This window comes from Urocampus carinirostris, chromosome 12, assembly GCF_059441175.1.
Source record: "Urocampus carinirostris isolate Australia breed hairy pipefish chromosome 12, RoL_Ucar_1.0, whole genome shotgun sequence".
Lineage (NCBI taxonomy): Eukaryota > Metazoa > Chordata > Actinopteri > Syngnathiformes > Syngnathidae > Urocampus > Urocampus carinirostris.
The window spans coordinates 8,082,553-8,095,565 of record NC_142360.1 but is presented as its reverse complement, the minus strand read 5'-3'; the positions used below and the strand labels follow the sequence as shown (position 1 = coordinate 8,095,565).

The window sequence follows — 13,013 nt, the reverse complement described above, 5'->3', positions numbered from 1 at the left end:
ATGGGCCCAACACCAGAGTAGGAGAAACATGCCCAGACCATGATACCTGCACCACCATGCCTCACTGTCTTCAATGTGTACTGAAGTTTGAATTCGGAGTTTGGGTGTCGTTTCACACGCGGTCTGTGGCCCCTGGACTCAAAAAGGGCAATTTTACTTTCATTAGTCCACAAAACGTTTCTCCATTTTTCTTTAGGCCAGTTGATGTGTTCTTTGCCGAATTGTAACCTCTTCTGCACATGCCTTTTTTTTTTCAACATTTGCCTGGGATTCTTGAAAATACATTTGCTTTACGCAGACGTCTTCTCACGGTCACACCACTTACAGGTAACTGCAGACTGAAGCTGATCATTGGCTGAGGCTTTGCCATTCTGGTTTTTCTCCGGTCCATTTTAATAGTTATCTTCCGTTTTCTTGCACGCGTCTCTGTTTTTCCTGGCTCAACGGCCAACAATTTTTTTACCTCTCTATGGGTTCATCCTTCTCCAATCAACTTTTAAACCAATGAACGCAGTCCTCCGGAGCAGTGTCTTTAACGACCCCCATCCATCCATTATCCTCAGTAGGGTCGCGGGGGTGCTGGACCCCATCCCAGCTATCTTGGGGCAGTGGGCAGGGGACACCCTAAGCTGGTTGCCGGCCAGTCGCGGGGCACACAGAGACAGACAACTCACTCGCTCATTCAGACCCAGGAACAATTTGGACCGGCCAATTAACCTGACATGCATGTTCTTGGAATGTGGGAGGAAACCGGAGTGCCCGGAGGAAACCTACGCAAGCACGGGGAGAACTGCAAACTCCACACAGGAAGGTTCAATCTCTCATGACCTCAGGACTGTGCCGCACACGCGCTAACCACTGCGCCGCCGTGCTGCCCTTCTTGAACGACCCGTTTTCCTCAAATTCGTGTTCAACCTGTGCCGGCTCCATCAGCCTTAAATAGGCGCCCACCCGATTCGCACCTGTTTTGTTTTTTCTTCCCCAAAATTTAAGAACTCAGAGATTAGTTGCCACACTGCTAATTTTTTTGAACACACCCCTTCGAACTATTTGCCCAATTGCACAGCCTTCGGAGCGTGCCTATTATGAATCAGAACACAATGCACGATGTAAATCCGCAAAGTAGCGAAACCGCGATAGGGCCTGAGGTCGATTATTTGTTTTAATTTAAGCTCAAAAGAAGTACTTGGTTCCACAGTGTTTTGCTATGGCTTTTTAGGAGTACATTTGGAAATGGGGTTTTGGGGTTTTTAAGGGTTATTGATCTCTCTTCGTTATTCATTATCCATTATCCGTTATCGGTCAGTTCATAATACGCTACAAAGCCTAGGAGCCGGGACACTTACTCTCAGCCAAAAGGCCAAGCTAAGGTCCTAGTCCTAAAGCCATGCTGCGATCATTGCGAATGCACCGTTCCCGGAGGTACTGCAATACCGGGCCGATGCGTGGAGTGGACAGAGCAAGCTCATATTCCATCTCCGAAATGCAAAAATCAAAGATGGTGACTTCATAGAAAGTACACAAAAGGGCCAAGCTAAGGACCTAGCACATCAAAGTCACCAAAAGGCTAAGCTAAGGTCAGGTCAGATGAAACGACATCTCTAAATGACAGGACCGTCCCAACCTGTTCCAGGTGCGGAATGGCCATTGTAATGCGCTCTAAACACTAAAGGCTCTCATGAAAACCCAGGAGCGTTATCAGTCACTATGCAAGATAGTCACTTCTCATCAAATGATGTTATAGATGGGCCTGAACTGAAATTCTAATTACAAAAGCAGCGCACTAACAATTGCTATTGACATTAAAATCAGGGGAGAGCGCGAACGCAGTCCCCCACTACCAGATATTATGCAGTCGAGATTCCTACATTTGGGGAATTCGCAGAGGTCAGCTCAACCGGAGTGCAATGGCTGAGCCTCACCCTGGGTGAACCACCTTCATGATCATGGTATCTCCCCTGCCAGGTAAGTATGAGTTGTACACGGCCAAGGCAACCAACTATTACTCGAGCGCGCCCCCTGCAGCTACGGTAGTGTTACACGGTTAACATACAACACTCGGAAAGGTCACTCCTGCACGAATGTGAACGCTAAGGGCAGCGCGGGGAAATCCAGCAAACGAACAGATAACGCGTTAAAGTTAGTATTTAGGTTTTGATTCTTAAGCAGTTTCCCATGATGCATAGCGTCACAAAGAGGAAAACATTCATCCCGCAAAATAAAACACACCACTAAAACATTAAGTCAACATGCAACTTAAAGAGAGCAAACAAATTCAAACGAACGCTTTTCATGGCACAAACAAGATTAATCCTTCAACCCCACAGTAAAAGCAAAACAACACTACTGGTCCACGATATAAAGGAACAACGCCACCTGCTGGACATCACTGCACATTACAGTATCTGTTGTTTAGTATTCTCTCTTTTCTAACCAGGCTAGGTTACAACCGATTTGACAGCACCTATTCATAACTCAATTGAAATGAAGAGAAGAAGCATATCTTGGTCCCAACCCGAACTTCCTTTCCACCTTCCATATGGTTTTAACAAACTTTATTGACACAAACACATCACACTCCAACAACGTGGCCCAATTTAGAGATTACAAACATTGCTTATTCAAACATCATTATCAAGAGACTAAATTAAAACAACAGTGATGAACAAGGACAAAACACGATGTATAATCTGTCCATTATCTGCACCGCCTGTCCTCGGTAGGGTCGCGGGGGTGCTGGAGGCCATCCCAGCTGACTTTGGGCAGTGGGCACCCTGAACTGGTTGCCAGCCGGTCGCAGGGCACACAGAGACAAGACAACTCACTCGCTCATTCACACCCAGGGACCATTTGGACGGGCCAACAACTTGACAAGAATGTTTTGGAAGGTGGGAGGAAACTGGAGTGCCCGCAGGACAGCCGTGCGGGCACGGGAAGAACATGCAAACTGGCTGGATTTTGAATCCATGACCTCACAACTGTGCCGCGGGCTCGCTAACCACTCAGCTGCCGTGCTGCGGGGGGCCAGCCTCAATCTGGTCTTTCGGGGAATGGGAACCACCAGCCTGTATTTGCCCGAGACACACCACGCGATGGACAACAACAACTCACTCGGTCCAGGGTTGTGTCTCCATTAGGCCCCTGATGGCGCACGCAACTGGAAGTTCGTGGTTGTTATCAATAAGTGCTTCGAACCATGACCGCTTTTATTCAACAGCGTTCGTCACTTTGAAAGTTATGTTTGAGCCAAGTCACACAATTGTATACAAATTTGAAATAATTTAGAGTGCGCATGGCAGTCATTTACATCGGGGGCTACGGATTTCAATGTCCATCACTTGGTTAACTCAGGAAGGCAGAAGTTCAATTCTAATGTGATTAGATAGAGTACATTACACTTTCATTTTGACATTTCATTGAAGTTGAGCTTCCAGCTACTCTGAACATATTCCCCCCATCACAAGTCCACAAAGGACCAATGAACGGTCATCAACGACAGACAGTATATGATTTCATCATTCCTATCTGCCTACTTCACGCTCAGGGAGGAATATTTCATCTCGTCATCGTAGTTGGCAGATCCATACAAGGTAGAAACACATTTCACAAGTCAAAAACTATAGAAATGATCCCTAAGAGTATAGTCTTAATCTTCAAATGTGCAACCACCCGCATTAATAGCCGACAGAACTACTTGTGCTCGGAGGGCAACATTGTCGGTAATTTGCTCCAAACACATCGATCGCTCCTATACACCCAAAAAAATCAAGGGAAATCCAAGCACATATGGAATATGAAAGACTGAATGGAGTTAAAATCTAGGTTATTGTTGCAGTCATTAAGCCCCACAATACTTTGCGAGGTTTGTGATTTTAATTCGTTTTGGAAAAAAAGTCAAGTTCTCCAAAAACAATTTGTGCTAACGCAAATACATGCGAGATTCCATCGAGCAGTACCTCCTATTTATGGGTACTCTCTGATTCTTTTGGAATCTTTACGTGAAATAAGCACCACGACCTCGTACGTCTGTAAAGAGGTCCCGGGAAGCAACGGTCAAAGAAAGAAAGGTTCCGCACTTGCCCCTCACTCCCACTTTTCAGACGGACGAAAAACTTTTACGGTTCATAAAAAGCTTTAACTGGACATGCGATTCTTGTTCTCGTGTGATTTCAGTCTCATTATGCTAATTGACCTCCGGTGCGAATGAGGGTATACAATGCCGCTGCGCATGTGCAAAATAAATCTCAAGAAAACTCCTCTCAGACTTCTCGAGTGGTGTGTTATGGCGTGATCTGGCGGAGAGCACGTATCGTGCGCCGTTGCTAGACTACGCCCCAAGTAGGATGACTACTGGTAACCTGACAGGTTATGGGCCCAGTATGATGTCTAATAAGCGGTTTGATTGGCTTTTGTTTGATGGTTGACGGGCGATCATACGAGCTGTGGGAAACCAGAATCCTAGCACACTTGGAATTGCGAGGAGGACGCCAACGATGTCTGAGCGGATACCATCCTGAAGAATACGCAAGCATATGCTGAAACGGTGCAAGTCCTGGACAGTAGAAGTTTGTCCTCAGTCATGCGAGAAGCGACGGACGCAAGGCACTGACAATTGTACGAGCACATTACGCCGACAAGGGGAGACCGCGTGTCATATGTTTGTACTGCGACCTTCCTTCCCTCGAATGGCAGTGAAGGTAAAGGGACTATCAGACTTGTGTAATCCGTTTGTGGTCCACGTCACTCCGATGAGGGAGAACCTGACTGTCAGTGACATCAAAACAAAGGTGAGGAGCTGCAAAGACCGTAAACGTCATCGGCCGAGCGATCTGACTGAGTACACGATAATGCGAGCGTCAGTGGACCAGAGACGGGTATAAGCCACTGGGACGAGCCAAAGGACGGAGACACAAGTCAAATGATGATGTCCAAGCCAATCAGACATACAGACATACATAAGAAAGGAATGGGAATAGTGCCCCATCTCGAAGTCAAGGTGATAGTTGGGGCACTACCCAGTAAGAGAGAGAAGGCCAGCAGCCTATCTTAGAGATTAACAATGTAAAACAGAAGATATTGAAGATAAACAGGTGGTGGACCATATTCGTAGAGCACTTTTTAAGTACCCAAAACGTATAGAGAGGCAATTTCTTCCGGAATATCCCAAAAACGGGTCAAAGCAATGGTGGATGAAGATTCATCATTAAATGAGATTTTTGGTTTGAACAATTTTATTGACACTAGTAATGACACTTACACCCTGTATTTACTGCCGAAGGGAAAGAAAGCAGTGGGGGGAAGTTGGGTTTTTATGGTTAGAGAGAACCTCTACAAACCTGAAACTTTTAAAGCTGGATATGTCGCAAAGGGATACGGGCAGGTAGAAGGCATAGATTATAAGGAAACCTTCTGCCCAACTGCTGTTATGACCTCAGTGAGGATTCTTATGCAAATAGCCGCGCAAGGTAACCCAAGGCTCCACCAAATGGATGTCAAAACGACATATTTACACGCTCCCATAGATTGTGAGTTGCACATGGAACAACGGAAGGGATTTGAAGTGGAATCAAAAACCGGTCAACCAGTTCAGGGTGTACTTTGCCCGGTGCCCACAGTTAGCTGGGACGGGCTCCAGCGCCCCCACCACCCTAGTGAGGAGAAGCGGCACATAACATCGATGGGTGAATGGATCTAAAACTGGTGAGCATCTAGTTTGTAAATTGAACAAATCTTTGTATGACTTGAAACAATCGGGACGCAATCGGAACCAACCGGTTACTGCTTTAGTCTAACCCAAAATGGTCCAGTTATATCCAGGAAAACCAGAAAACAGCCTACGGTGGCGCTATCAACTTGCGGAGCCGAATACATGGCACTGTCATCCACGGTACAAGAAAGCATGTATCTCGTGCAATACTTCATGGCGTGGATGAGGAAACACAGCACACACCAGATTTGATTCATGAAGATAGCCAGGGGACTATTGAACTGTCTAAAAACCCAGTATGTAGGCAACTCAGTAAACACATGGACGTAAAATATCATTTTGTACGGTCTGCACAAGTTGATGGTAAAATTACAAGCAAGTAGTGACCCACTGAGCACACGGTGGCTCACATGCTGACCAAGCCACTAACAAAACCAAGATGTGAAAAGTTTAACTGTTATTTATCGGGAAGCTGTAGATAACCATACGGTGATAGGCGTAACTTCAAATCTCGTTCATTTTGACAATACTGTAAAACGAAGAGTACATTTCGTGCCTCGCTGCTAGACTACTTCCGAAGTAGGGCGCCTACTGGTGGTCTGACGCAAGTAAGAGAGCGTGTGCAGGGCTGTTTGAAATCATAGCAGTGTAGTGTGACGAACCAGAATATCTCAGGTTTTAGTATGGGTTTTATTGTTACATGCCAGACAAGTGAGCAGTAGGTGCAGTAGATTCTCAGGAAACAAACAAGATCCAGCATTCATAATAGGCATGCCGTGCAATCGGGCAATTACTTCAAAGGGCTGTGTTAAAAAAATAGCAGCGTCTGCTGTCGACTGTACAAACTCGAAACTATTTCGTATTTACCCAAAAAGTTAGGATCTAGCAATCCTAATATCTAGTTGCATGACCACAGTTGTTTATTACTGCCTCACATCTGTGTGGCATAGAGTCAACCAACTTGTGGCACCTTTCCGTCGTTGTTTCACTCCGTGACTCCTTAACAACAATCCACAATTCATTGACATTTCTTGGTTTTGCTTGACAAACAGTATTTCGTGAAGTTGTCGATCGGATTGGGATCTGGGGATTGGGCTGGCCACCCCATGACATGAATTTTTTTGGTTTGGAACCAAGACTTTGCCCGTCTACTGGTGTGGTTGGGACCATTGTCTTGTGGAAACACCCATTTCAAGGGCATGTCCTCGTCAGCATATGGCAACATAACATCTTCAAGTATCTTGACATACACAAACTGATCCATGATCCCTGCTATGCGACAAATGGGCCCAACACCAGAGTAGGAGAAACATGCCCAGACCATGATACCTGCACCACCATGCCTCACTGTCTTCAATGTGTACTGAAGTTTGAATTCGGAGTTTGGGTGTCGTTTCACACGCGGTCTGTGGCCCCTGGACTCAAAAAGGGCAATTTTACTTTCATTAGTCCACAAAACGTTTCTCCATTTTTCTTTAGGCCAGTTGATGTGTTCTTTGCCGAATTGTAACCTCTTCTGCACATGCCTTTTTTTTTTCAACATTTGCCTGGGATTCTTGAAAATACATTTGCTTTACGCAGACGTCTTCTCACGGTCACACCACTTACAGGTAACTGCAGACTGAAGCTGATCATTGGCTGAGGCTTTGCCATTCTGGTTTTTCTCCGGTCCATTTTAATAGTTATCTTCCGTTTTCTTGCACGCGTCTCTGTTTTTCCTGGCTCAACGGCCAACAATTTTTTTACCTCTCTATGGGTTCATCCTTCTCCAATCAACTTTTAAACCAATGAACGCAGTCCTCCGGAGCAGTGTCTTTAACGACCCCCATCCATCCATTATCCTCAGTAGGGTCGCGGGAGTGCTGGACCCCATCCCAGCTATCTTGGGGCAGTGGGCAGGGGACACCCTAAGCTGGTTGCCGGCCAGTCGCGGGGCACACAGAGACAGACAACTCACTCGCTCATTCAGACCCAGGAACAATTTGGACCGGCCAATTAACCTGACATGCATGTTCTTGGAATGTGGGAGGAAACCGGAGTGCCCGGAGGAAACCTACGCAAGCACGGGGAGAACTGCAAACTCCACACAGGAAGGTTCAATCTCTCATGACCTCAGGACTGTGCCGCACACGCGCTAACCACTGCGCCGCCGTGCTGCCCTTCTTGAACGACCCGTTTTCCTCAAATTCGTGTTCAACCTGTGCCGGCTCCATCAGCCTTAAATAGGCGCCCACCCGATTCGCACCTGTTTTGTTTTTTCTTCCCCAAAATTTAAGAACTCAGAGATTAGTTGCCACACTGCTAATTTTTTTGAACACACCCCTTCGAACTATTTGCCCAATTGCACAGCCTTCGGAGCGTGCCTATTATGAATCAGAACACAATGCACGATGTAAATCCGCAAAGTAGCGAAACCGCGATAGGGCCTGAGGTCGATTATTTGTTTTAATTTAAGCTCAAAAGAAGTACTTGGTTCCACAGTGTTTTGCTATGGCTTTTTAGGAGTACATTTGGAAATGGGGTTTTGGGGTTTTTAAGGGTTATTGATCTATCTTCGTTATTCATTATCCATTATCCGTTATCGGTCAGTTCATAATACGCTACAAAGCCTAGGAGCCGGGACACTTACTCTCAGCCAAAAGGCCAAGCTAAGGTCCTAGTCCTAAAGCCATGCTGCGATCATTGCGAATGCACCGTTCCCGGAGGTACTGCAATACCGGGCCGATGCGTGGAGTGGACAGAGCAAGCTCATATTCCATCTCCGAAATGCAAAAATCAAAGATGGTGACTTCATAGAAAGTACACAAAAGGGCCAAGCTAAGGACCTAGCACATCAAAGTCACCAAAAGGCTAAGCTAAGGTCAGGTCAGATGAAACGACATCTCTAAATGACAGGACCGTCCCAACCTGTTCCAGGTGCGGAATGGCCATTGTAATGCGCTCTAAACACTAAAGGCTCTCATGAAAACCCAGGAGCGTTATCAGTCACTATGCAAGATAGTCACTTCTCATCAAATGATGTTATAGATGGGCCTGAACTGAAATTCTAATTACAAAAGCAGCGCACTAACAATTGCTATTGACATTAAAATCAGGGGAGAGCGCGAACGCAGTCCCCCACTACCAGAAATTATGCAGTCGAGATTCCCACATTTGGGGAATTCGCAGAGGTCAGCTCAACCGGAGTGCAATGGCTGAGCCTCACCCTGGGTGAACCACCTTCATGATCATGGTATCTCCCCTGCCAGGTAAGTATGAGTTGTACACGGCCAAGGCAACCAACTATTACTCGAGCGCGCCCCCTGCAGCTACGGTAGTGTTACACGGTTAACATACAACACTCGGAAAGGTCACTCCTGCACGAATGTGAACGCTAAGGGCAGCGCGGGGAAATCCAGCAAACGAACAGATAACGCGTTAAAGTTAGTATTTAGGTTTTGATTCTTAAGCAGTTTCCCATGATGCATAGCGTCACAAAGAGGAAAACATTCATCCCGCAAAATAAAACACACCACTAAAACATTAAGTCAACATGCAACTTAAAGAGAGCAAACAAATTCAAACGAACGCTTTTCATGGCACAAACAAGATTAATCCTTCAACCCCACAGTAAAAGCAAAACAACACTACTGGTCCACGATATAAAGGAACAACGCCACCTGCTGGACATCACTGCACATTACAGTATCTGTTGTTTAGTATTCTCTCTTTTCTAACCAGGCTAGGTTACAACCGATTTGACAGCACCTATTCATAACTCAATTGAAATGAAGAGAAGAAGCATATCTTGGTCCCAACCCGAACTTCCTTTCCACCTTCCATATGGTTTTAACAAACTTTATTGACACAAACACATCACACTCCAACAACGTGGCCCAATTTAGAGATTACAAACATTGCTTATTCAAACATCATTATCAAGAGACTAAATTAAAACAACAGTGATGAACAAGGACAAAACACGATGTATAATCTGTCCATTATCTGCACCGCCTGTCCTCGGTAGGGTCGCGGGGGTGCTGGAGGCCATCCCAGCTGACTTTGGGCAGTGGGCACCCTGAACTGGTTGCCAGCCGGTCGCAGGGCACACAGAGACAAGACAACTCACTCGCTCATTCACACCCAGGGACCATTTGGACGGGCCAACAACTTGACAAGAATGTTTTGGAAGGTGGGAGGAAACTGGAGTGCCCGCAGGACAGCCGTGCGGGCACGGGAAGAACATGCAAACTGGCTGGATTTTGAATCCATGACCTCACAACTGTGCCGCGGGCTCGCTAACCACTCAGCTGCCGTGCTGCGGGGGGCCAGCCTCAATCTGGTCTTTCGGGGAATGGGAACCACCAGCCTGTATTTGCCCGAGACACACCACGCGATGGACAACAACAACTCACTCGGTCCAGGGTTGTGTCTCCATTAGGCCCCTGATGGCGCACGCAACTGGAAGTTCGTGGTTGTTATCAATAAGTGCTTCGAACCATGACCGCTTTTATTCAACAGCGTTCGTCACTTTGAAAGTTATGTTTGAGCCAAGTCACACAATTGTATACAAATTTGAAATAATTTAGAGTGCGCATGGCAGTCATTTACATCGGGGGCTACGGATTTCAATGTCCATCACTTGGTTAACTCAGGAAGGCAGAAGTTCAATTCTAATGTGATTAGATAGAGTACATTACACTTTCATTTTGACATTTCATTGAAGTTGAGCTTCCAGCTACTCTGAACATATTCCCCCCATCACAAGTCCACAAAGGACCAATGAACGGTCATCAACGACAGACAGTATATGATTTCATCATTCCTATTTGCCTACTTCACGCTCAGGGAGGAATATTTCATCTCGTCATCGTAGTTGGCAGATCCATACAAGGTAGAAACACATTTCACAAGTCAAAAACTATAGAAATGATCCCTAAGAGTATAGTCTTAATCTTCAAATGTGCAACCACCCGCATTAATAGCCGACAGAACTACTTGTGCTCGGAGGGCAACATTGTCGGTAATTTGCTCCAAACACATCGATCGCTCCTATACACCCAAAAAAATCAAGGGAAATCCAAGCACATATGGAATATGAAAGACTGAATGGAGTTAAAATCTAGGTTATTGTTGCAGTCATTAAGCCCCACAATACTTTGCGAGGTTTGTGATTTTAATTCGTTTTGGAAAAAAAGTCAAGTTCTCCAAAAACAATTTGTGCTAACGCAAATACATGCGAGATTCCATCGAGCAGTACCTCCTATTTATGGGTACTCTCTGATTCTTTTGGAATCTTTACGTGAAATAAGCACCACGACCTCGTACGTCTGTAAAGAGGTCCCGGGAAGCAACGGTCAAAGAAAGAAAGGTTCCGCACTTGCCCCTCACTCCCACTTTTCAGACGGACGAAAAACTTTTACGGTTCATAAAAAGCTTTAACTGGACATGCGATTCTTGTTCTCGTGTGATTTCAGTCTCATTATGCTAATTGACCTCCGGTGCGAATGAGGGTATACAATGCCGCTGCGCATGTGCAAAATAAATCTCAAGAAAACTCCTCTCAGACTTCTCGAGTGGTGTGTTATGGCGTGATCTGGCGGAGAGCACGTATCGTGCGCCGTTGCTAGACTACGCCCCAAGTAGGATGACTACTGGTAACCTGACAGGTTATGGGCCCAGTATGATGTCTAATAAGCGGTTTGATTGGCTTTTGTTTGATGGTTGACGGGCGATCATACGAGCTGTGGGAAACCAGAATCCTAGCACACTTGGAATTGCGAGGAGGACGCCAACGATGTCTGAGCGGATACCATCCTGAAGAATACGCAAGCATATGCTGAAACGGTGCAAGTCCTGGACAGTAGAAGTTTGTCCTCAGTCATGCGAGAAGCGACGGACGCAAGGCACTGACAATTGTACGAGCACATTACGCCGACAAGGGGAGACCGCGTGTCATATGTTTGTACTGCGACCTTCCTTCCCTCGAATGGCAGTGAAGGTAAAGGGACTATCAGACTTGTGTAATCCGTTTGTGGTCCACGTCACTCCGATGAGGGAGAACCTGACTGTCAGTGACATCAAAACAAAGGTGAGGAGCTGCAAAGACCGTAAACGTCATCGGCCGAGCGATCTGACTGAGTACACGATAATGCGAGCGTCAGTGGACCAGAGACGGGTATAAGCCACTGGGACGAGCCAAAGGACGGAGACACAAGTCAAATGATGATGTCCAAGCCAATCAGACATACAGACATACATAAGAAAGGAATGGGAATAGTGCCCCATCTCGAAGTCAAGGTGATAGTTGGGGCACTACCCAGTAAGAGAGAGAAGGCCAGCAGCCTATCTTAGAGATTAACAATGTAAAACAGAAGATATTGAAGATAAACAGGTGGTGGACCATATTCGTAGAGCACTTTTTAAGTACCCAAAACGTATAGAGAGGCAATTTCTTCCGGAATATCCCAAAAACGGGTCAAAGCAATGGTGGATGAAGATTCATCATTAAATGAGATTTTTGGTTTGAACAATTTTATTGACACTAGTAATGACACTTACACCCTGTATTTACTGCCGAAGGGAAAGAAAGCAGTGGGGGGAAGTTGGGTTTTTATGGTTAGAGAGAACCTCTACAAACCTGAAACTTTTAAAGCTGGATATGTCGCAAAGGGATACGGGCAGGTAGAAGGCATAGATTATAAGGAAACCTTCTGCCCAACTGCTGTTATGACCTCAGTGAGGATTCTTATGCAAATAGCCGCGCAAGGTAACCCAAGGCTCCACCAAATGGATGTCAAAACGACATATTTACACGCTCCCATAGATTGTGAGTTGCACATGGAACAACGGAAGGGATTTGAAGTGGAATCAAAAACCGGTCAACCAGTTCAGGGTGTACTTTGCCCGGTGCCCACAGTTAGCTGGGACGGGCTCCAGCGCCCCCACCACCCTAGTGAGGAGAAGCGGCACATAACATCGATGGGTGAATGGATCTAAAACTGGTGAGCATCTAGTTTGTAAATTGAACAAATCTTTGTATGACTTGAAACAATCGGGACGCAATCGGAACCAACCGGTTACTGCTTTAGTCTAACCCAAAATGGTCCAGTTATATCCAGGAAAACCAGAAAACAGCCTACGGTGGCGCTATCAACTTGCGGAGCCGAATACATGGCACTGTCATCCACGGTACAAGAAAGCATGTATCTCGTGCAATACTTCATGGCGTGGATGAGGAAACACAGCACACACCAGATTTGATTCATGAAGATAGCCAGGGGACTATTGAACTGTCTAAAAACCCAGTATGTAGGCAACTCAGTAA

At 46.0% G+C, this 13,013-nt stretch overlaps 1 long non-coding RNA gene, 4 other non-coding genes and 2 pseudogenes across 5 annotated transcripts in view; all 7 read right to left on the bottom strand.

Annotated features, from left to right (window-relative positions):
- LOC148354815 (uncharacterized) overlaps positions 1-13,013 on the bottom strand; it is a 99,105-nt gene that overhangs the window by 80,437 nt on the left and 5,655 nt on the right. The window lies entirely within an intron of this gene.
- Positions 1,401-1,576, bottom strand: LOC148354824 (U2 spliceosomal RNA; annotated as a pseudogene).
- On the bottom strand, positions 1,810-1,973 carry LOC148354823 (U1 spliceosomal RNA). Its single transcript, XR_015852344.1, has one exon. It is a non-coding gene; the product is annotated as a U1 spliceosomal RNA (small nuclear RNA).
- On the bottom strand, positions 3,434-3,648 carry LOC148354822 (small nucleolar RNA U3). Its single transcript, XR_015852357.1, has one exon. It is a non-coding gene; the product is annotated as a small nucleolar RNA U3 (small nucleolar RNA).
- LOC148354821 (U2 spliceosomal RNA) lies at positions 8,391-8,566 on the bottom strand (annotated as a pseudogene).
- LOC148354820 (U1 spliceosomal RNA) lies at positions 8,800-8,963 on the bottom strand. Its single transcript, XR_015852326.1, has one exon. It is a non-coding gene; the product is annotated as a U1 spliceosomal RNA (small nuclear RNA).
- LOC148354819 (small nucleolar RNA U3) lies at positions 10,424-10,638 on the bottom strand. The gene has a single exon (XR_015852353.1). It is a non-coding gene; the product is annotated as a small nucleolar RNA U3 (small nucleolar RNA).